This window comes from Mobula birostris, chromosome 6 (assembly GCF_030028105.1).
Source record: "Mobula birostris isolate sMobBir1 chromosome 6, sMobBir1.hap1, whole genome shotgun sequence".
Lineage (NCBI taxonomy): Eukaryota > Metazoa > Chordata > Chondrichthyes > Myliobatiformes > Myliobatidae > Mobula > Mobula birostris.
Window position 1 is genome coordinate 39,305,993 of NC_092375.1, and position 21,279 is coordinate 39,327,271.

General features: G+C 40.1%; 1 protein-coding gene across 2 annotated transcripts in view; it reads right to left on the bottom strand.

The window, feature by feature from the left end:
- cd247 (CD247 molecule) overlaps positions 1-21,279 on the bottom strand; it is a 111,367-nt gene that overhangs the window by 34,685 nt on the left and 55,403 nt on the right. Inside the window, exon 1 of one of the 2 annotated variants that reach the window (XM_072260287.1) lies at positions 15,618-15,730. The exons of the other annotated variant lie outside the window; for it this stretch is intronic. The gene's annotated coding sequence lies outside the window, so the exon portion shown is untranslated. Of the gene's footprint in view, positions 1-15,617; positions 15,731-21,279 lie in introns of those variants that run through there. 2 annotated transcript variants of the gene reach the window in all.

Sequence of the window (21,279 nt, forward strand, 5' to 3'; positions counted from 1 at the left end):
CTGACATCCAAAATGAAACCACGGACTTTTCCAAAATGGGAGGTAGTTTGTTCATTAGTGAGGTAGTTCACAAGGTCATTCAATGTCATGTTGTGCTTGGACATGGATCACTATATTTCCTGAGAAGCAACCATTCAAGTTAAGCTTCTTCTAACTACAAGCACATTACAATCAATATTCCCCTGTCTGCACAACTGTAAAGATCTCCCTGTGATCTCCTCCTTCTCTTCCTCATTCCTTCTCCCAGCTTTTCCCTGCCAACATTATTGCCAAAAAGTGAAGGACACAACAGACTACTAAAAATCTGGTGTAGTTGCTCTGTATTGCAAGTCACTTCCAGAATGCCTCATGCAGAGGGAGCATTCATAATGGGCACCAAATGCTTGCCAACTGAAGCTGTGTTGATGGAAAACGTTCTTTATATCTGCTTTTCCTCTCATAAGAAGACTTCAGGTTGGAGAGAGAAGACAGCTGATGATCCCTTGACAAAAAATTCCCTTTAGCCTGGCGTAGTGCTCAAAGTGTACATTCAGAAAGGACTTGTAGCTTGTAGGCACCATTTCTGCTTCCCATGTCTTACACGAATCATTCTTTTCCTCTGGTCAAATTCCTTACTGAGGGACTGATGCCCTTTCACCTCCTGAATAACTCTACATTCTTCTCTGAGGCCTTCCAACAGGTGTAAATCAAGTGAAATATTTCTTACATTATTGGGAGTCGTGTGCCTAAAATGTCTACTGTAACTATGCACAGAAGAGGTAAATAAAATTCTCTTGACTTAAGGATAAATAAAATCCCCATAACTTCTTTTATGTAACAGTAAACTGGGAGAAATTAACACCCCCAGCACTGGCCTGGAAGAGCATAGACACTCACTGTATGGGGCACAGACTGTCATTGGCTAAAACTGACCTATTGGATCAGCAGATTTCCCTCAAGCGTTACTCTGCTGGTTAATGTAGGCATACTCTCAGAAAGAGCAACCTGATATAGCCTCTTGTTCCCTTGATTTCTCTCTCCTGATACACTCTCCTCCTCTGTTAGTCTTCTACTGGTCTTGTCTTTCATTTTAAAGGCCTAATGATACAAAGGTTCTTTTCTCAATAAATGCTTACCTAAGCCACCGCACTGCCCATGGAACAATGGAACTGCTGACAGTGTGCACAACTACCACATGTTTAATCCTAGCATCAGCAATGCCGCAAGCCAACAAGAATCCCTTCCAACAACACAAGCTGGGAGTCTTAAGCTGGTGAAACCTGCATTAGTCAGATTCTCACAGTTCAGTTTAGTGCTATTGGCATCAAATACATCTCGCATAAGGATTTCATGCATTACCATTCTGACCGACTTTCTGAATGTGAGCATTGAGGAAAGAATGTGTTGTTGTGACTTTTACTAAACCCCCAGGTGCTGGAACATTCATTCCCTATTCACCACTATTTTATTCCTCGAGTTTGGGAAGGTGAGCCGATTATTACTATAGAATGAATAATAATGGAATAATTCTAACCTTAGACTTGTATCAGAAATGAGATGTATTCAAACCTAGTGTTTAGGAAGCTGGGCATTTCATATTATTAAGCAGCTTATTCTGTCTGCACAAATAATTCAATAATGTGTCAGATCCTTGGTTCCTCAGATTAAAAAAGTAAAAACACAAAAAATGTGAAAGATAAATGATTTTGATATAGTTAAATGGAACATTTTGCCTAGAACTACACATATATCTCATATTTAAACTTTACAGTAAGTTTAACTTTTGTGTAAGCTGTCGGGTAAGTGAAGCATTCTTCCTTTGAATATGAAGGACGACATACAACAAAGAACATATAGCACAGTACAGGCCCTTCGGCCCATGATGTTGTGCTGACCCTTTAACCTACTCTACTTTTCTCTCCTATCTAGCCCTCCAGTTTTCTTTCATCCATACGCCTATCTAAGAGCCCCTAATGTATCTGTTTCTACCATCACCCTTGGCGGTGTGTTCCATGCATCTACCACTCTCCGTGTAAAACAAAAACCTACTTTTGACATCCCCCTGTACTTTCCTCCAAACACTTTAAACTTATGCCCCTTCATATTAACCATATCTGTCCTGGGAAAAAGTGTCTTGCTGACCTCTTTATCAATGCCTGTCATCATTTTGTACATCTTCTGCCAAGTCACCTCTCATTCTCCTCCTTCCCATAGAGAAAAGTCCTAGCTTGTTCAGCTTACCCTCATAAGAAATGCTGTCTAATCCAGGCAGCATCCTGGTAAATCTTCCCTACACATCTTTCCTATAATGACCAGAACTAACCCCAGTATTCCAAGTGTGGGCTAACCCGAGTTTTATAGAGCTGCAACATTACATTGTGGCTCTTGAACTCAGTCCCCTGACTAATGAAGGCCAACACCATTAGTCTTCTAAAGTATCCTATCAACTTTGAGGATGTGAACCCCAAATCCCTCTGTTCCTTCACATTGTTAAGAATCCTGCCTTCAAGTTTGAACTTCCAAAGTGAATCACTTCACAACTTTCTGATTGTTTCCCATTGTAATCAACACCAACCTTCTACGCAATTCCCGACACCACATGCCTTCATGTTATCTACAAACTCACTAACCCACCCATCCACTTCCTCATCCAAGTCATTCATAAAAATCATAAACAGCAGTTGTCCCAGAACAGATTCACCAAACCCCAGGGAGAATATGCTCCATCTGCTACCACCCTCTACCTTCTGTGGGCAAACCAATTCTGAATCCACACAGCCAAATTTCACTCGATCGTATACCTCCTGACTTTCTGACTAAGCCTACCATGGGGAACCTAGTCAAATGCCTTACCAAAATCCATGCATACCATATCCTCTACTCTGCCTTCATCAGCTTGTTTTGTCATTTTTTCTAAGAATTCAATCATGAAAGATCATTATTAGGAGAGAGTGTCAATCGATAACACAACTAAAAGAGTGGAACTAATTCTGTGAACTATGGTCCTTTCAAGATACACTCAATATTCAGATCTCATGGTCAAATAATGTAGTTTACTTAAAATAAAGTAGATTGAATGAAACTGGTGGGCTGACTAGTTAGTTCACATATATTATTTACTTTAAGGCTGTCATCATCCATAATCCTTTTATTCTGCCATTCTTTTGGTATTCTGACACTAAATTATTAAAGGATATGTAAATTGGAAACTGAAATATATTTTCCTATGCACATTGGGAAAATGAATTAGAAAAAAATAATCAGGATTTCAAAGAATTCTTGATATGGTCATCACATCAGAAAGATGCCCAAGAGAGTTTCTGTTGCTTTTTTTGCATTAAAGGAATGACTGAAAATGTATACAAATTGAAAATTTATTCAGGTCAACAGTGTTTCTCCTCATTCTACATTCCAAAAGAGAGCATCCCAGTCACTTCGACTTTAATAGAAGCATTTTCTATTTCTACAGTAAAGAAAAGATGTGGAAGAAAACTCTGAATAAAGGGTTAACATATCTGAGTTTCTAGCACTCTGCACTTCCCTTCAATTAGCAATATGCCTCGTGCTGGCATTAGTGCATGGCACAGCTGCATAAACAAGGTGAAGGCAATGAAGGTTGTACAGGACTCTGGGCTGTAAAAGTTTCTGACAATTAAAGTGTCCTAGTTTTCACCTTACCTGGGGTACTAACATATATACCAAATTATACCTTTGTACTTTAATGACATTGCATCTAAGGGTTTAATGAACTATCTATATATCATAAATAAAGATTTACCATTCGGCCTGGGTTCTCAGCATGCTTGAAATAATCTAACTTAGTTTCAAGGATGTTTAACAACCTATCTCTCTGTGTTGCAGGCAGACAAGAGACTGTTACTGGCATTTTCGTGGGAATTGAAAAGGAAAACAGAATTGAACTTTTTTTAAACTTTGATGTAATTGACTTTCTGTGTCATGCTATGATTAATGTTCTTTGGAAGACTTGATGATTGCACTGTTTGCGAGTCATTCTTCCCTTATTCATGAATAAAGGTATTCTCTAGTCACTTCAAAGTCTGTAACCAACTTTAATTGAATTTCCTTAGCGAGTTAATTTCCCTAACAAAAGATTACCCTTAATGTTTCAGAGCTTAGATCAAAGTTGTCCAATTTCATCCATTAACCATGAAGTGAGGAAGAGGGAAAATGAAAATTATATCTGAACGATATTCAGGAAAACCAAAGATAGGCCATTTATGAAATAATATGAGTTAACAGAGTTTTAAGAACAGGAAAAGATGCTGAATGGTTATGATAAGCTTCTGTAAGAAAACAAAACTAGCAAAACAGGTATCCGGATGTAGTAGATCTGGATTTTCAAAAGGCATTTCATAAAGTTTCATAAAAAAAATTATTAATTAAAATAAAAGCCTGCAACAGCATTTATTGACAAGGATAGAGAACTTGTTAAAGAACAAGAAACACGGACAGCAGAAATGAACAGATCCTATATTTAAAGATTATGTTAGTGGCTTGGGCCTATGAAACACAATTTCAAAATTGGCAGATGAAACAAAATCTGCAAATACAGTAAACTGTGAGATAGTGATCAGCTTGTCAATGAGAGAATGGGAGCAGTCAGAAAATGAGAACATAGACAAAAGTTTATTGTGCGTTTTTTCCCCTTTTTATGCCTTTTCTTCTCCTCTGGATGTGGAACACATGCCCAGCTTGTCTATGGGACATGTCCTTCTGTCTCCTGCTGGCTCCTGCTCAAGTCTTCCTTCTGCCATTTTGAATACTAGCTATTTCTTCACCTCTTCTGTTTCTTTCCAGCCAAGATGAAGGCCTCAACCCAAACATCAACTGTATATATCCCTCCATAAATGCTGCCTGACTAATTGAGTTCCTCCAGTGGTTTGTGTGTTGCTACATTTTTTCTATGTTCCCTTGACTACATTCTCACTCTCTCAGTGCTCCCATTCACTGATTGACTTGCTAACCCTGTTAACAGCCTATCCCCATGGTCATCCCCCTTCCCCATCTGATCAGTACCATCCTTAATACTTGTGCTTCCCACTAAGAGGACCTTTCAGTAGGTGTGTTTGTTCAGTTTCATTTCTGCCCTGTTCAGAATCTGATGATGTGGAAAAAGCGCTTGCAGTTGCCCATGTGCTGTAAGTGAGCTTAAAAATATTTTGACATTGCGAGATGGGTAGACTGAGGAACAGACAAAATAACTTTTTCCAGTTGCTACTATTGGTTTCTTCAATAACAATGTAAACTGGAGAAAGAATAGCGCCATTATGCAAATGCAAGACTTAGCCTAGAAAGTTTGCTGCTAAAAATCTCCTCGCCCAAACTATCATTTCACCTAGAGTAACAAAATGGTACAAACCAACATTAGGGAATTTAGCTCTTTAGAACAACTGTATACAAGCAGTGTCCTTGAACAATGAAACTGGTGTATGATATGTCCAGAGAGCAATGACGACTGGCATTAGTACGACCATGAGGAATCCAAGAAATAAGAAATGGAAAAACCATAGACAAGATACAAGATTGCTCAGTGCAAAACCACCAATCAACATCCAATAGACCAGAAAACAATATCAAACCTTGGCTATTATTATGTACTTTATATTTCAATAATATTTGAGTTATTTTATATAGTTTGATTAAGCATTCTCCTTCTAAAAATTAGGTATGGGTTATATGTAAAAATACATTAATCGGATATGTCAACACACTACCACGTGATACATGTGTGCCCTGCTTAAAGTAAACTCAAAGTTAGACCAGAATTCCTTGACTCCCGTGTCTTCCTTTGAATTAGTTTAATGTTTTGAAGGTATAAAACACAACATTAGTGACAAGGATGGGACAAGGATAACCTCTGGTTGATAAACATATTGGACCAAGGAAGATCCATGCTATTCAGAAGAATCATGGAAGTGACGAAAGCCATGGTCTGACTACATCAGTTTTTGTAGACAACATATCTAAGAAAGCTTCTGATATGTTAATCAGGCAGTTACTTGTAAAAAATGGCTTGGTTTTAAGCTGGAAGAGAACTCAAAGAGCTTCAGGAAAGTTGCAGGTATTCAGTTTTTGCGAGTGTAAAGAACCAGAATCTACCCTGCGCACATTAAGGTTATTGCATGAACTTCAAGTGAGAGGCCAAAAGCTATTGTAAAAGTGGATGTAAAGACCAAATCCAAACTGGATGATTAGAAGGTCAAAAAGAAAGGAGTCAATGGAGATACAAAAATGGAGGAATCATCAGATGATGTTGTGAATAAGGAAACCAAGAGGAGAGATCAGATCATAAAGGGGGCAATAGAAGAATTAATAAGAAAATACTCCAGTTTACAAAATGCATCTTCACAAGATCGAGTTGCACAAACTGGAAGAAGATGAGAAAAGGAGAAGAAAGATGTCCAGAGCTATCAGAACCACTTCCTGTGTTTCAGAGTCAACTCCTACAATCACCACGGAGACAGCGCCAGAACCTGATATTGTTTCACAGCCACATGTCTCTTCTGCCAAGCAGAGTGATGCCCTTTGTCAGGAAAGACATATGCAATTAATGTATCTTTACATATAACCTGTAATTAATTACTATGCTGTGGGTGTCTGTATATAGTAGTTGTATTATTTAGTATACTGTGTATATAATTGAGATGCATTTTCTGTTGAGTTAGAGTTTATAGCTAAGCAGGGAGAGGTGTTGGGTATTTAATATTTTAGTAATATTTGAGTAATCTTGAAAATATATTGTTTGATAAGGCATTCAGCTGTAGTTTCATGGAGGGAAGTTACAATGATAGCTCTAATCATTGAACTCTTACTGACATCCTTCCAGGAATAAGAAAATAACTTCAAAAGTTTTGTGGTAACATGAGACTATTCAGCACCTTGGTTACATTGTTGTCTGAAGATATGGCTTGCTTTGCAAATTTGTAATTCTCATATGATCTGGAATTTTGGAAGTCTGTAATGCTCAGGCATTGGCATCAAATTCCCACCAAAATATTGGGAATTTGATGCCAATGTTTTGTGGTCACAAATGAATTTGCTCCTCAAAAAATCTTGCTGCTTATCAAAAACTGTAAGCACTGGATGTTACTGGAGTAGATTTTCCAGTCCTAAACCTGGGCAATTGAATTATCTAGACACAACAATATGGAAAATGTAGTGAAAAAGACTGTAAAGCAGTCAGCAAGCCCTTCAGTTTTTTGATTACATATTTCTTTATCCTTAACCCATATGTAGTGACTTAAAATTAAAGATTGGCTTTTTTTTATTGAGAGAACGTACAGTGATATGCGTCATTTGCTTCAAATAAAATCAGCGAGGAGCGTGCAGCCCACAAGTGTTGCCATGCTTCCGGCACCAACATAGCATGATCAAAACTTACTAATGCTGACCCTACCATACGTCCATGGAAAGTGGGACGGAACCCACGCGGTCACGGGGAGAGTTCACAAACTCGTTACGGGCAGTGGCCGGAATGAAACCCTAACCAGAGATCAGTAACCCTGTGAAGCAGTTGAACTAACTACTACACCACTGAGCCACCCAGACTTTTACCCTTTCCGAAATCCTCTCTCTTAAGCTTTACTTAATATGTGCCAGACTAGTTTGGTGACGGTCCATCCCTTAATATCAAAGTCTTTTGCTTCAAATACTTTCTCCTGCCTTTAAGCTCTCACCAGATTGTAATCTTCTCCTGTTTCCTCAACAAGCCAAATCTCAGGTTCTTCCCCAAGATCTACTTCCTTCTTTCCATTCTCATTACATCCCATTTCCACCTGAATTCACCTTGCTACCCCTCATTGGTTTCATTGTCACTTGTGCTCCAGTTACTGCTCCTTCAGGTACCATATCTAGCTCACAACCAGGTTAACCAACCTTCACAAGATTAGGTGTGAATAAAAACAAAAGAATGGTCATCACTGAACGTATAGCCAGGAAGAGCTCTTTGAATGAACTATCCAATCAGTTTCTCACACTACCCCACAATTCCCTATGTTCTTTCTGCATATTTTTCAATACTTCCCCTCTCTGGACAGAGTGGATGGGGCAAATTTGTTTCCCATGGTAGGGGAGTCTAGTACGAGAGGGTATGGCTTAAGGATTGAAAGGCACCCATTCAGAACAGAGATGCAAGGAAATTTTTTCAGCCAGAGGGTGGTGAGTCTGTGGAATTTGTTGCCACGGGCGGCAGTGGAGGCCAAATCATTGGCTGTATTTAAGGCAGAGATTGATAGGTATCCGAGTAGCCAGGACATCAAAGGTTATGGTGAGAAGGTGGGGGAGTGGGACTAAATGGGAGAATGGATCAACTCATGATAAAATGGTGGAGCAGACTTGATGGGCCGAATGGCTGACTTCTGCTCCTTTGTCTTATGGTCTTATGTATCTATTCAACTTTCTGTAAACTGATGTCACTGAATGTTTCCATCACTGTGTCAGGCATTGCATTCCAGATCTTAACAACATATTCCTTATGTCTCCTGTGAGCTGTGGCCAATCTTAAAACTTTATCCCTGATTACTCATGCTTCTGGTACTAAGAGCTGTTTCTTGTTTTTGGCTCTGTCCAAGCCATTCTTAGTTTTTTAGTTCTATTAAATCGCCTACTAGCATTCATTGCTCTAAGGACACTGAACCCAGCTTCTCAAACATATTGCATAGACCATTCTAGCTAATTTCTTCTGCAGTCTGTCCTAAGTCTTTTCATCTGTACTAAAGTATGCTGACTGGAATTGGTCATGATACTCCAGCTGGCCTTAAACTATATCTCAGAAGTATGAAGTTTAACATGTTGTTTTTGAACACTCTGACCTCAAATTTCATCACTGTCTCAGATACCTCACAATCTCTGTGAATTACCTGCCTCATATCCACACTCAAATTCAAGGTCACAGCTGCTGTAACCGTGAAGTTCACCTCTAAAATGAGAATTTATGTCTGAGTGATTACTTCACCTAATCCTCCACAATATTGCAGGTCCTCTGTTTCTATCTTTCTTCCCTCTCCAGCTGGTCTTTCGTCTTCCCCACATCCCTTAATTTTATCTCCTCAAATTCCCCCCCTTCACAAAAGTGTGATGACTTATTTATGACTTGTCAGTCATTCTAATATAATTGTTCATACACCACCAATACTCCAGAACTATTCCTCCAAAACAGAAACTCATCAGCCACTTTCTGAAACTCCTACCCTCTGTCGTAGAACATAGATCAGTAATGAGCCCTTTGGCCCACAATATTGTGCTGACCCGAACCCACTCTGCGAGTTAGATCAGCTGGTTGAGTGGTATTGCAGTAACAACCTTGCACTCAATGTTAGGAAGACCAAGAAAATGATTGTGGACTTCAGGAAGGGGGAGTCGAAGGAACACACACCAGAACTCATTGAGTGATCAGAAGTGGAAAGGGTGAACAGTTTCAAGATCCTGGGTGTCAAAATCTCTGAGGATCTATCCTGGGCCCAACATATTGATGCAATTACAAAGAAGACATGAGAGTGGCTGTACTTAATTGGAGTTTGAGGAGATTCTGTATGTCACCAAAGACACTCACAAGTATCTATAGATGTACCGTGGAAAGCATTCTAACCGTTTGGTATGGAAGAGCTACTGTGCAGGATTGGAAAAAGCTGCAGAAAGTTGTAAATTGAACCAACTCCATCACGGATACTATCTTCCCTGCATCCAGGACAGCTTCAAAAGGCAACGCCACAGAAAGGTGCATCCATCATTGAGAAAGCCCATCAACCAGGACGTGCCCTCGTCTCATTGCTTTTGTCAAAGAGGAGGCACGGAGCCCGAAGACACACACTCAATATCTCAGGGACAGCTTCTTCCCCTCCGCCATCAGATTTCTGAATGGACAGTGAGCTCATGCACCTCAGTATTTTTCCCTCTCTTTTTGCACTACTTATTTAATGTTTTTTATATCTACTTATTGTAATTTATAGATTTATTACTAGGTTTTTATGTGATGCTGCAGCAAAGCAACAAGTTTCACAACATATGCTGGTGATATTCAACCTGATTCTGATTCTGATTCTGAATCTAACCCTTCCCCTCCTACGTGTATCTGCTCTTTACCAACATCCCCACCAGGCATATATCACTCTCGACATATAAAAAAAACTGCCTCCTACCACTCCCCTAAATCTTCTTCCACTCACTTTAAACTGTTGTCCTCTAGAATTAGCCACTGCCACACTGGAAAAAAGACGATGGCTCTTCACTCTCTCTGAACCTCCTATAATTTTATACACCTTGATCAAGTTGTCTCTCAACCTTCTTCGCTCCAAAAGAGAAAAGCTCTGGTTTGCTCAACCTTTCCTCATAAAACATGTCCTCTAATCCAGACAGCTTCCTGGTAATCTCCTCTGTACCCTCACTGGAGTTTCCAACTCCTTCCTATAATGAGGCAGCCAGAAACGAACACAATACTTCAACTGTGGTCTACCTAGAGTTACTTTGCGGCTCTTAATCTCAATCCCCCAACTAATGAAGACCAACCTCTTAACCACCTTACCAACTTGCATGATAACTTTGAGGGGTCTGTGATGTGGACCCCAAGACCCCACTGTTCCTCTACGCTGCTAACTATCCTACCAGTAACCTTGTACTCTGCCTTCACCTTTGATCTTACCTTGTGTTCTGCCTTCAAGTTCAATTTCACCTATCTTGTTAATCTCCAACACATCATTTTATTAATTTTGCAGCTCAATCCCTTCCTTCAAGTGACCTGAGCTTAACCAAGCTTTTTCCAAAATACTTATAGAATCATTGGAAGTTAGAGTATTGAAATAGGCCATTGTTTTTCTTTTATTCTCCCCATATTTTCATCCAGTCCCCCCTAGACTCTACCTCCCTCCTGCAGACTGGTGACAATTTACAGTGGCCAACTGTATGTCTTTAGGAGGGTTCTGTTATCAAATATTAGTGTTAGGCAAACTACTAATTGCCAAACTTTAAGGAACTTAACTACCTCAATATTTCATTCTTTTCCTTAATTATGCCTTTTATAATCACCTATTCCATCTGAATTTTGCTTAAGCATATTACAAAGTTGCTTAAAAATTATGTGAACTCCTGCCTTCTTGTGTAGCATAACACATTTCTTGCTCTTTGCAGTATGTTTTCAGTGTGGTTTAGAAGATGTTTGAAAAGCAACTTAGCTGCGGTGGTTTAAATGAGTGGAGCTACCTCTAAGCATGTAGATTTCCTGTGTAATAATGCTGCTCTGCACCTTATCACAGTTTCATCTGTCATCCAAGTGCAGAGAGCTGGTTGACAGGCTGAGGCACCAACCTAGTTTGCAGAGCAACCATTCCACTTATCTGCTTTCTACGCAGTGCAAAGTGCTGGAGCTAGCCAACCATAATGGACACAACTTGTTTTAAATCATAAGTCAGATTCTCCATTTTAATTGAATCCAGTGGTGGTGAACACCACACAGCACAGAAAAGCTAATAAAACGAATTTGTTTCCATTTCTTCTCATTCTTTCATGTCAGTAAATTGAAACCAAATACTAAATGCTCTTCAATTAGTGACTATATTTATATGAGTTTGACTATGATGTTCATGATTGAGATTTTTCAATAGAATACATTCTACTGGGGAGTTTACCCCATTTTTAAAATATATTTGGGTAATTAAAAAGATAAACAGAGAATTCACTCTTGGAAACAACACAGCAGGCTTTTATGCAAAGCATATTTGTTGAAAGCTAACTAGAGGCTGTGGAGCAAAACGTATTTCCTTTCTAATTATCACACCAAAACAAATTTGTTTGCAGAAACCATCCTGGATCAATGTATACAATCTGAGATTATGGCCTGACAGATTGATTTATTCTTAGTTATGGATCTGAGCTACACAGCCAACAATTTTGCTCTAATATGATTAATATCATTTCAAGTAGTCTGCAGAACATGTGACTGCCTTATATCAACAGGTTCTCTTTATCATACTGAAACTAAAGTTGTATGTTGCTCTCTTGGTGTTAATATATGCAGCACTGCCCTTTGTGACAAGCTTGGAATGAATTCAGTTGCACATATCAAGTAACAGCTCCTAGCTGGAACTCTGTCAGTAACCTATTTAGGATAGATTTCTAGGAACCAGGGGCTACGAATTCCACAGTAAACATGCTTCACCATAAGCATGAACTAATGGGAAACTCACTCAGCAAGTCCCCAGCTCGGGCCTATTCAAAGTATGAGCATGGAATGCATGCAAAAAAAAATCTTGAGCTGACTTCTTTTCACTACCAGAGGGAAAAATCAAAGGCTAGGGCAAAAACAAAATACTTTGAAATTATTCTTGGGAATGTTGGAGCTAATCTGGCAAGAGGTAGTTAACTACCGTTGGCTCTTAATGAGCAAGATCTCAAATGTTCCATTTTATTGGAATTAAAATGTGTGATTAGTTTCACTTCAGAGGACGGAGAAGCTTTGTAGCTCAACACTTCCACTGAGCAACTCATTGTAACTTCCTTCTCAACTCACTGGGCTGTCCCTCTTTCTTTTCAATTCTTATGCCTCATAACAAAACAGCACTGACAATGTCAGAAATTACATCAAAAAGTGATTGTGACAAGTATCACGAGGACAGCTGTGATCATTTACATTCCTTCATCTTTCTTGTCTTATTTTCGCCTTCGGCTACACTTACTCCAGTGTCTTTCCAGCATCACCCAGTCAACGTGATCACTAAACATTCTCAGTTAGAATGCGTCTGTTTTTAATTGAATCCTGTAATTTGCAGTGTATCTGGAAAATCTCAAAGTCTAGCACAGCTCATGACATTCGTTCCTTTCTCACGCAGTGGCCTGATGCATGAGCAGAGTGCCTGCGATGCTTACTCTGGAGGGGAGCTTGCTGTATCAATACCATCAACGAGTTCCCCAGTGCCCACCTCTTTAATATCTCCCATCTCTGTCGTGTATATCAATGATTTAGATGATGGAAGATATGGCTTTGTTGCCAAGTTTGCAGGTGATACGAAGATTGGTGGAGGGGCAGGTAGTTTTGAGGAAACAGGTAGGATGCAGAAGGACTTAGACAGATTCGGAGAATGGGCAAGAAGGTGGCAAATGAAATACAATGTTGGAAAATGCATGGTCATGCTCTTTGATAGAAGAAATGGATGTGCTGACTATTTTATAAACGGGGAGGAAATCCAAAAATTCTGAAATGCAAAAAAACTTGAGAGCCCTTGTGCAGAACACACTAAAGGTTAATTTGCAGGTTGAGTTGGTGATGAGGAAAGCAAACGCAATGTTAGCATTCATTTCAAGAGGTCTAAAATATAAGAGCAGGGATATGTTGCTGAGGCTTTATAAGGCACTGGTGAGGCCTCACCTTGAGGATTGTGAACAGTTTTGGGCTCCTTATCTAAGGAAAGATGTGCTGGAAATGGAGACGGTTCAGAGGAGGTTCACAAAGACGATTCTGGGAATAAAAGGGTTATCATATGAGGAGCATTTGATGGCTCTGGGCCTGTACTCACAGAATTTAGAAAGGTGAGGGGGGAATCTCATTGAAACCTTCAAATGCTGAAAGGCCTAGGCAGAGTAGATGTGGAAAGGATGTTTCCCGTGGTGGAGGAGTCTAGGACAAGAGGACATAGCCTCAGGATGGTGGAGCATCCATTTAAAACAGAGATATGGAGAAACTTCTTTAGCTGTGATTGAATAGCGGAACAGACTCAATAGGCCGAATAGCCTAATTCTGCTCCCATGTCTTCTGGTCTTATCGCTGGCTGAGCTCAAGAGATGCCACATCCTTTTTTGACAGCTTTGTTGCCTCCTGATAGTGATTCAGATCTCTTCCCTTTGTTCCTTTGTTAGCCTGGTAAATCTGTGACCTTCTAGTTTGCACCAAGGCCTATTCGCCAATCACCTTGTGCTTGCTGACCTTCAGTTGGCTCAAATGGCTTCGAGTTAAATAATAATTCCATTTTAAAGTTTTCAAACCTCTGCATAGCTTTGTCCCTCCCTACCTCTCTAAACTCTTCCAGGTCTCACAAAAAGCCTGATTTTAATTGCTCCACCAAAGCTGGCCTTTGAATATCCTGCATAAACAGTTCTTTCCAGTCTCATTCTGTCTTCATACTTCCTATGCAGTTAAAAATTGTTTGATTACGCTGTGTGAAGTGAATTGTGACGGCTTACAATGTTAAAGGAACTATATAAATGCTATTTACAATGATGCACACAAAGACAGTGGATCTCATTACATTTGTTTCAAATAATCAGGGCATGTATGTTCCTATTTTTATTCTCCCAGTAGTCTTAAATTAAATTGAGGGTGGACAAATCTGGATCATTTTTGCTGGAGTGTCAGAAGCTTACAGCAGACCTGATAAAAGACAAATTTGGATAATTTTTGCTAGAATGGCAGAGGCTGAGGTGAGTGATAAAGGTATACAAAATTATGAGAGCTATAGAAAGAGTCTTTTTTCCCAGGATGGAAATGTCAAGTACTAGAGAATATAAATTTAAGGCGAGAAGGGGAAAGTTTAAAGGAGATTTATAGGGTAAGCATTTTTTATAGTGAGTAGTAGGGACCTGGAATGAGCTGTCATGACAAGTGGTAAAAGCAGATACGATAGTGATGTTTAAGAAGCGTTTATCCAGGCACTTGAAAAGTAAAAGAGGGACATGGACCTTGTTTCAGCAGATGGATTAACTGACTGTGATAATGGTTGTGACAGAGATTGTAGGCCAGAGGGGCTGTTCCTGTGCTGTACCGTTCATTGTTCTAAATTACTCCTCGTATTCATGCAATAACACCAATTCAACAAAATGGATGACAAACTGACTTCATACTTCTGTGGTTAGTAAACAAGACTTCGGCTCCCAATCTACTAATATTAGTAGAACATTTGTAGATGAATAAATTATATCTGGGTAATTCTGAATTTATTTGAGCGGAATTCTAGATATCCAGCTTTTGTGATAAAGTTTCAATCAAGCAAAAAGTACGTGATACACATTCAAAATAAAAACAATCCACTGCGTTGGGATAAATTTCAATAATTTTCAAATCTTGATGGCACTGTTTACCAAAAAGAATAACGTATTTGTCGATTAAAATAAGCAACATTTTGTGCTTACCTGAAATGACTGATGTTCACAAGATGCGTTTTAGCTGTTACGTTGTCTTTAGTTCGACAAAAATACTCTCCAGTTATTAACTACCACACACTAACTCTATTTAAATCCTCACAACAATTGTGAAGGAATACATCAACTTGTATCTCATTCATGAATACATTTCAGAATCAGTAGATGACAGATGAATATTCTTGTTGAGTTGAATAGAAGTTTTACGAAAACCTACATTTTCTGAAAACGCCCGTTGTGTTGTTTCTTGTTAATTGATCATTGTATTTCCTCTTTAAAAACGTTATTCTGACAATAGTTCTCATTTTATCGTATTTGCACACCAATGACACAACATACGTATTTTGTATCAGTGTAAAAAGTTTCCAAGGAATTTTTACAACTGCGCAGCATGCTTTTGCTGTTCAGAAACCACTCTGAAACAACCAAATACACAACAATTTAATTATTTTAGTTTACAGTTATAAGATAGCCAACAATCATTCCTTTAAATGTACCTGTCAGTCCTTCAGCAGAAATCCTTCTTGGTATTTATGAGCGTAAAACCATTTACAAAAACCAAGACCAGCAGAGCACAGCGTTAGCACCAGTAGAAGACAGTACAGGGGCAGGTGCACATTGAGGAGGCAGCATGACCCGGAAGCTATATTTACCCACACCTTCGAAGTGCAGTCATCCATTTGTTTACACTTTCAATTCATGTAGACTTTAAAACAACACATCAGCTGCACAATGTTTCAGAGACTCAGAAAAACATTCTCAAAAGCGAAGAGAGAATATTCTGCCTATCACACCTGTGCAAAAAAATAGTGACATTCAATGATCTTTCCTGGATTTGCCACACAGCTCCTCGGCGCCTTCCATCGCTGGTAGAAAATCTTTCTTAGTTCCCTCCAATACTTCTATCAATTTCTCTAAAATTTATTCCGCTCTGTTTTTGATCATACTGCTTAGGGGAATACTTTATTTGAACATGGAACAAATAACAGGGAACATGGAACTACGATTTTGATGCTGACATTGTGCCAATTTAAACTGCACATTTGCCTGGATTATCTCCCCCAATTCCCTCCCTCTTCACATGTCTGTTGTTAATGTTCCTGCTTCCAGCATCTCCCCTAGGTGCATGTTTCAGACATCTACCTCTCTCTTGTGAAAAAAACTTAATGTCTTTTAAACATTCCCCCTCTCCCCAGTAAAGCTACACCTTCTAAATTTGACATTTCCATCTAGGAAAAAAGAGTATGCACCCATTGGACGCCTTTCTAATTTTATTTACCAGCATCAGCTCTTCCCTCTGTCTCTGACTCCCAGAGAAAACAACCCAAGTTTGTCCAGCTTCTTATTGTTGATGGTCTCTAACCCAGGCAGCATCCTGACAAATGTCTCCTGCGTAACCACCCTTCCTGTGGCAACTAGAACTGCACACAATACTCCGACTGTGACTTAACCAAAGCTTAATTCAGAGCACAGGACGCAGTTTTGCTTCTCTTTTTTCAAGAAAGTATTGAAGATATTGCAATTCAGATTCACTAGGCACATTCCCAGGATGTGAGGGTTGCTCTGTCAGGAGCAGCTAAAGAAATTAGATCCAAATTCTCCACAGATTAGAAGAATGAGGGGGGAAGGTAGGGGACTGGGGCTGAGAGGAAAACTAGATCAGCCATGATGAAATGGTGGAACAGAATCAATGGGCCAAATGGCCTAATTCTGCTTCTATGTCGTATGGTCTTGTGATCTTGTGGAAACATATAAAATACTTAGGGAGCACGACAGGACAGACGTTTAGATGTTTCCACTGGTGGGAGATTCTCAAACCAGCTGACGTAATTACAAAATTAGGGTTGGTAATTTAAGTGGTCATTACAATGCATACAATTTTTGACTTTTTTTTACTTCTGCCATTGTTCAGGATGCCCATGTTTATTTCATTAGGCCATCCATTGGATCACGGATGTCTACGTGATACACAAGCCAGGGCTGTACAATGTGAAGAGCAAGCTGTTGCCCATACAGCAGGCTCCCCCGCCCCGCATGCAGACGATGAATCCAAAAGAACTTCCGAGACCGATACAGTTTGGCACCAGCAGCGTGGCAGGAATTGCCGGTCAGCATTGAACTCAATGTCGGACCCCAGCCCTGGACTTTTCCGCGGGGTTTACTCCCAAAGCCTTCCCCATGAGTGGGTATAGCCACAAGGCAGCAGCGGTTTCAGATCAGAGTTTTCCTTCTCCTAGATGAAGTGCCGGCCGTGGCTGACGAGCCCCATTTGTCCAAAGTGACTGGTTTTAAGGTGCCAGTAACCTGCCCTTGCCCTCTCTCCTGTCAGTAGAAACAGTTCCACCAGGTTTAGTAGCTGAGTCCCAAGTGAAGGCCAGGAGCTGAAACTCCCCAAACAGTGGCCTAACTAATGTTGTTTCCAGTTCCAGCATCTCTTCCTGACTCTCATGCTCTATGCCTCAGCAAAGGAGGGAAAGCATCCCGTGTGACATTTAAACACCCTATCCACCAATCCTGCTGGACATCCAATGCAAGGTCAGTTTGGTCTTCCGCACACCTCATTATCCTTCTGTTTATCATGTATCATCTTGCTTTGTTACACCTTCCCAAAGTCATTATATCACAGTTTTCTAGGTTAAATTCCATACAGCCAATTTTTGTATCATCGGAAAATTAATTTAACCACTGATCTACTTATTGCAGAAAAGCAAGGGAACCAAGTAACGGGCCCTGTGGAACCCCAGTGATAACAGCCTGATAGTCCAGTCTACCATTACATGCGTGCCTAACTAATAAAGCCAAACACGCCATACTCCTTCTTTACCACCATTTATTATCACTTTTTGTTTCCACTTGCTTCCTGTCAGTCTCAAATGCAATTTGCCATTTGCCATTAAATCCTACGGCTTTTGTGACTAGCCTGCCAGGTGGCATCTTGTCAGAAGCCTTGATAAATCCAGTTGGATTTCAACACATTACTTTCGACGATGCTCATTGTCACCACCTCAAGATAAGTCGATGAAGTTTGTCAAATGTGACCTTCCTTTAGCAATTTCATGCTGACTGTTTAATCTGTTGGCCCAAATGAAGATTTATCTTGTCCCATGTAATTGTTTCAATAATTGCGTGGTGGAGAGTATATGACTGGATGCATCATGGCCTGGTGTAGGAACACCAATGCCCTTGAATGGAAAATCCTACAGCCCAGTCCATCACAGGTAAAGCCCTCCCCACCATTGAGCATATTTACAAAGAGCGGTGTGGCAGAAAAACAGCATCCATCATCAAGGAACACTCCCCCCCCCCACCTTCCAGAACATGCTCTTTTCTTGTTGCTGCCAGGAGATGCAGGAGCCTCAGGTCCCACACCACCATGTTCAGGAACAGTTAATACCCCTCTAGATAGGATAACTTCTCTCAGCCCAACACTGAACTGATTCCACAATCTATTGACTCACTCTTAAAGACTCTGCAGCTCATATTCTCAGTATTTTTTGCTTATTTACTGATGATTATTATTTTTCTCTTTGTTGTATTTACAAAGTTTGTTGTCTTTTGCACATTTTTTGTCCATCTTTGTTGTATGCAGTTTTACATTGATTCTCTTGTGTTTCTTTGTATCTACAGTGAATGCCTGCAAGAAAAGGACTCTCAGGGTTGTATATAGTGACATACAAGTGGAGATTGATAAGTTCATGGCCTAAGGTAGAAGGAGTCAATTTTAGAAAACCCAGCACATTTATTTTTCAACATAGTCCCCCCTACATTTACACACTTAGTCCAGTGGTCGCAGAGCATACAGATCCCTTCTTTGTAAAAGTCGGCATCTTGGACCTCCAGAAAGTGGTCCACAGCAGGGGTTGTTGATAAGTTATACAGCTCTTGTTACATGCACATGCAGTTCAACTCTTTGAGTGATTATGCAGAAAGTTTGAAGTTAATAACTCATCTCCTTCTACCTTAGGCCACAAACTTATCAATAACCCCTGCTGTGGACCACTTTCTGGAGGTCCAAGACACTGACTTCTACAAAGAAGGGATCCGTATGCTCCACAACCGCTGGACTAAGTGTGTAAATGTAGGAGAGAACTATGTTGAAAAATAAATGTGCTAGGTTTTCTAAAATTGACTCCTTCTACCTTAGGCCACAAACTTATCAATCACCCCTCGGGTAAGGACTTTGATAATTAATTCACTTTGAAATTTATATAATGGAAAGTTTATCACATTGATAGGAAGGACCACTGTAAATTGCGCACAACCACATAAGATGTGGAGTAGAATCCACTAGTAAAGATTTAAGGAGCTTGAATGCTGTCTTTCCTGAGGCCAACTTCACTGATATGTTTATGGAAATAGCCACAATTCAGTTTATACCCAGAAGTCAGTCCCTCCCTTCCTCCACCATTTTCTCCAACACCAAATCTTTTGAGGCATCTCCACCAAATGGCCAGTAGTGGCCACCGGTGATACATTTAAATTTGGAGTTACTAGCCAAGACTGTAAGTACTGGAATTCCTTTCCTAAATCCTCTGTCTTTGTCTCACTTTCTTCCTCTGAGATGCTTTTCAAAACCATCTTCTTTGACCGAGCTTTTGGTAAACTACCTAGTATCTTAAGGCCTAGCAATAACTTTTCATTTAATAATTCCCTTGACTGCTTCCTTGTGATGCTTTTGTCATCTTAAAGATGTTTTCTGATGGCCCACACCTCACCTTCCATAACAGAAGAAAGCAGAAGCCATCCATACCTGTACGCTTCAGTCTAAACTCAGGGTTTTGGCTAGTAGAAAGATTGCTGAGAAGGGTTTGGAGATCGTCTCAGTAGTCTTGCAATCTGTCTCCCAATATATTATCAAAACTGTAGAGGGGTCACCCTGGAGAACTGTCAATGCTTTGTGGGACCTGAATCTGTTGCCCTCTCAGGAGAGGGCATCCTTCCTGTTTACCAGTACCCAGCCAGCCAGCCAGCAATGCCCAGAACACTGCAGCTCATGGTCAGAGCGGGCAGTGCCAGCTACAGCTCTCTAGACTCAAAGCAGCTCAACTTCATCCTACATGGACCATTTGCTGTTGACTGCAATGCATGTCAAAGCCTGAATCAGCATTGTTGCGGGGACACTGGAAGGACAAAGCCAGATCTAAAGGAATCCAGAACAATTGATCTTTGGAATATATTTGCATGTTGTATGGCTACCTTAGTTTGAACTGTTTATTTTGTCTTGTCTCTTATTATTCTGTGTAGCCAGGTGAATGCAATCTTGTCAGCATTTGAGGGAAAGTGAAATAGAAAGTTTTGTTAAAAGAAGTCTTTGGCAGTGCTCATTGGTATAGAGGAGACATGAGTTGGCAAAAGGTCTTCTCCAATCAACATCCCATCATGGAAGGAGCTGACTTGTAGCTTCCCTTTTGCTACCTCCACTTGTTACTCTTGCTCATGTTCCCGAGATACTTGTCATTCATCTGGCTCACTACTCATTGTCGACAATACTCCAAGTGCGGCCTGGTTAGTGTCTTATAAAGCTTCAGCATTATCTCCTTGTTCTTATATTCTATTCCCCTTGAAATAAATGCCAACAATGCATTTGCCTTTTTTTTTTACCACAGACTCAACCTGTAAGTTAACCTTCTGGGAGTCTTGCACAGGGACTCCTAAGTCCCCCTGTACCTCTGATGTTTCAACTTCCTCCCCATTTAGATAGTAGTGTGTACTTTTGTTCCTTTTACCAAAATGCATTATTGTACATTTTCCAACACTGTATTTCATCTGCCCTTTTTCCCCATCCTTCCAATATGCTCAGTGAAGACATAAATAGTGGATTGAGGATATTGTTGGAGGCATTTAGAGGAGTTGTTCTAAGAACACTCAGTGAGCAAGGCACCTTGACGAGAAGCTGTGTGCCTCTCTGGACTGCTTTTCTTCCCTATGTATCCACTGGTTGTGTAACCTATTGTGCTGCAGTAAGGATACTGATACTGCTGCAGCCATTTCTCGGAGAGGTTCAAGTAGTCCAGGAGACCCATGATCTCACATGCTCCTCTTGCTGCTGATGCACCAAACTTTACGAGCATCTAAGAATTCTGGAAGCATTCTATGTTACCGTTAGCAACTCACCATAATAATCCATTAACAATAAACCTGATGTTACGAGATTAACAC